Genomic DNA, 4349 nt, shown 5'->3' on the forward strand with positions numbered 1-4349 from the left:
ACACAGACATCGGTTTTTTTAGCAAACTGATGTATAATTAGCCCTTTTTTGAATAAAATGTTAAAACTAGATTGTCAAACATGGTATTTAGGAGGTTAAATAGCACTTTAAACATATAATATAGAAGCACTTTTAATTGATAGACATCAGATTCTTAAACAAATCGATGTCTTAGTCTGTATTTTACATCGGTTCATTTGCTAAACCGATGTTAGACATGTATTATAACATCAGTTCTGTTTGAGGAAGCGATGTGAAACTTCTACTTTAACATCGGTTTTCTTTTGTTTTACTTTTATATACTTGCACAAAGCGATGTGTTTTAACATTTTAGGCATCATTTTCTTTTTAATAATTTGATTTGTTTTGTTGGTTTAAACATCATTTTTAGTTTGAGTAGGTGATGTGTTTTTAGTTGATTCACATCAGTTTTATAACAAGAACCGATGTTTGAGTTCTTATTTTTTTAAAAATAAGCCTATCCATTTGTGCATAAACCCAGAAAAAGCAAAAATACCAAATGAACATCCAACAAACAACCAAATTATATACTAAATCAACTTGCATGTCTACAACCAAAATCCAACCGCATTCTCCGATAACTACATCTAACCATTCCGACGTCCAACAAACAATCAACATCCATATCTACAACCAAAAACCAATCCACCCATCCATATTCATCTCCTTATTCCAAATAAAATTTATACAACTTAATATACATCTAAAATTTACCAACATAAGAGACCACTAAAGTTTGCAAAAATATATGGTTCCCTTACTAGTTTGCAAAAATCAAGTCATTAAAAACTTTATATCAACTCCTGGATATATTATGCAGCCTCCATTCGCACCTCATCAAGCTCGTCCATCGTATAAAATAAACGGGTCTTGGTCGCCCACTATTTCTAGTAGTGTAGATCAAACTAACCATTACTTAACACAAGGACCATATGACTCTCAAGCACCGATGTTATTCTATGTGCTATAGCTAAGCCTGTAGAATCTGAGAAGTGTTCCCTCAAGGTTTGCTGAATCATATTATCAGTAGATGTATCAACCAATGCAGTAGACTCATCAAGAACTAATACTTTGCTTTTTTAAAGTAGAACATGACCAAGACATACCAACTGCCTCTGACCTACACTCCAGTTCTCCCCATTTTCCGAAACTGCAAGCATTAGGCTAATAATCATTATCAATTTATGCTTGCTTATGAGTTGGAAAAAATAATGTTGTAGCGGTCATATGAAGCTGACCTGTTGAGTCAAGTTTGCCTTCCTTGTTGCTTGCTTCGTCTCCTAATTGGCACTTGTTGAGAACCTGAAATTTTTTATGAACTACAGAAATTAATATGCATTGTATTGTACATAATCAAATTCTCAACGTACACCACACTAGCAATACATTAATACTTGCCACCAACCCACCTCCCAAATTTGTTCATCAGTATAGTCTCCAAGAGGATCCAGGTTGCTCTAGAGTGTCCCCTCAAACATAGTTGGATCTTGAGGAATGATGCTTAATCTAGATCATAAATCATGTAATCCGATCAAACATATGTTGATATCACTTTCGGTTCTCCCTACAATTCCAGTCTTCCCCCCTCCTTCAAAGGTGCAAGTAAGACCTCTCAAAACGAGGGGCATATGAGGAGCATATCGAACCTGTAGCCATGAAAAGACCATTACTTTTAAAAAGACCCAGTATGCACATATTGCATTCATAAAAGTTGGTGTAAAAGATTATAAAAACACCTGTAGGTTGTAGACATCAACTTTACCATACAATGGCCAGTGATTAACTGGCCTATTTGATTCTAAGATAAGAGGAGGCTCACTTGGAATGAAAGTGTATTGGAACATCCTTTCAACTGATATAATTTTATTCTCAAGATTACAGAGGCTCCATATTACCCAAGCTTGTAACTGGTTTAGGTTGAGGCCATAAGTAGCTGCTAAGCCTGCTATGCCTGCAAACCAATATGTCACCAACGTTGGCGAAAAAACTTAGAATGTGGAGGAGCAAAATCAGATGCAAAATAAGAACTATGTGCTATGGAGAAGTACCAAGAATTAAACCACATACTTGGATCTATTGTTCCCTGAGGAAAAGAGATCAAGAAAACTAACGAGAATGTAAATATTAGGGAAGACAATATATCTAAGTGAAAGGTCAGCCACTCCCTTACACTAAAACTGTGAAACTTTGGCCGGGAGCTTCCATCGATTAGTTTCATATTTGTTTCCCGAAATCTGCTTTCTTGATCAAAACTCCTAATCATGCTTGATTCTGAGATTGTTTCGGAAAATTTTTGTATAACTGGAGCTTGACGCACTCCAACTAAACGAGCCAGCTCACGTGCTGAATGTAGATAATATTGCTGCAGTATAAAAACATGACATTCAGCTCAGGATAAAGGACAAGTTACTATGGAAAATACAATTATGCTCGAAACTTGTATGCTTCTGAATATTTTCTATGCCAACACTGAAGTTTACACAAGGAGATATGAAAAACTTAAAACTACGAGTAGAGGTAAATTGCTCATATCATTTTGTTTTTCTTTCTTTTAGAATGCTCAACCAAATATCCTTACAGCAATAATGGATAACAAGTACTAAGAAAAGGGACACAAATGTACTTGTAACCAAATGCAAATTGCAATAACGGGATTGAAAATTAGGAAGACCTGTCATGCCACCTGCGACATTACTGCAATAATCCCCAGAAGTTGTATAACTGAAAAGGCAAATGTACCAACTTGATTGGGCATATCCAAATCAGCCATGCTCTGGTCTGTAGAAGCCTGAAAAAAAGCTAATTATACAGACATCCTTTTTTGTATTAAATGTACCATCCGTTCAATGCACTTACTCTATTTATGATACGTCCACTTGAAGTAAAATCAAAGAAAGACATTGGAGCACGAAAAATGCAAGCATGCATTTTGTAGAAGAGTAGTGTTGTTGTCTTATATCCAACGATTGCAAGAGATAGGGATCTTCCAAGTATGCAAAAAGAACTTCCGATTGCCAAGGCTACATAAAATATTATTAAAGTAGAAACTTTAACTGCAGCAGCCACACTCCTTGACACAGGAGTTTCCCAGGCCATCCAGTAATTGCTTCCAATCTGAAGTATTTGAAAAAAAACTTGTGACAACAGAATAACGGGTATGAGTGCACCCCGATATGCTGTTTTCACATATTTCCAGTAGACTAAGAAACCAACTATCCCTTTCTCCCTTTCTTCTTCATTAACAAGCTGTCATTTTGTTCCTACTGTTTCATCTGGTGGTTCAACGCTCTAAACATCTATAGTCTGTTATGAGCCCTGAAAACTCTCTGTACTGTTATTCTCACCGAGATTAGAAGATTTAGAAGTCGGCCCAACGTCTTAAAAGACGAGTTTAGATAAAGTTGTCTTATGTGCACCCACAAGTTTAATAAAGTCATTCCCTGAATCAAGTAATTTGCCATATTTTCCGGATTGTGTAATCCGACCATATTTCATAACCAAATAAGTTGGAATTATCTCAAAATGTATCATCACATATAATGATGAAGGAGACAAAGAAGAAGTCTAGCTCACCAGGATGAGGTCTACAGCAGGTAGAAACTCAACTTGATGAGTTACATAAATCACTGTCTTCGACTCCAGAAGACCCAGTAAGCACTTTTGTCACACAAAATTTGTCAAATGATGTATGCCAAATCAGATATATAACACTAAACATAATACATATCGTCCTCGTCAAGCTTGTAATATGAATGCTTGTAACACGCATAAATTAAACATATAAATTAATTATTTCAACTACACATGTTTACACATATACAATTCCACACCTAAACTAAACAAGAACATAAATAAGAACATAAACAAGAACATAAACAAGAACAAGAACATACAGTGAGGAACACAACATAAACAACATAAACTAAACAGAACAAGAACAAGAACATACACAACATAAACTAAACAGGATCCATACACATGCATCTATTAAAATTAAACAAGAACAAAGAGGAACACATGCATCTATTAAAGTAAAAAAACATACAAATGCATGTAAAATCTTACCTAATCGAAACCCACTTCAAGATTAACCAAACCCAGCTCTAAAGACCTAAAATCAAAATTGAAAAAACATAAAATAGAAAAACAAACTCGATTAAAATCAAAACAAAAAATTTGAAATTAAATTCAAAAAAACATACTTTTCACACACTAATCGAGTAGTCCAGACTTCCTTCAAGGCTCTTCAACACCAATCGACCTCGATTTATGAATTAATCAAGTTATTAATTCATATAAATTTTAGGGGTTTTAGGTTAAAGAGAGTG

General features: G+C 34.9%; 1 pseudogene; it reads right to left on the reverse strand.

Moving 5' to 3' along the window:
• Window positions 1-556: 556 nt before the first annotated feature.
• Window positions 557-4005, reverse strand: LOC141718630 (ABC transporter C family member 3-like; annotated as a pseudogene).
• Window positions 4006-4349: the final 344 nt, after the last annotated feature.

Source organism: Apium graveolens, chromosome 4, assembly GCF_009905375.1.
Source record: "Apium graveolens cultivar Ventura chromosome 4, ASM990537v1, whole genome shotgun sequence".
Classification (NCBI taxonomy): domain Eukaryota; kingdom Viridiplantae; phylum Streptophyta; class Magnoliopsida; order Apiales; family Apiaceae; genus Apium; species Apium graveolens.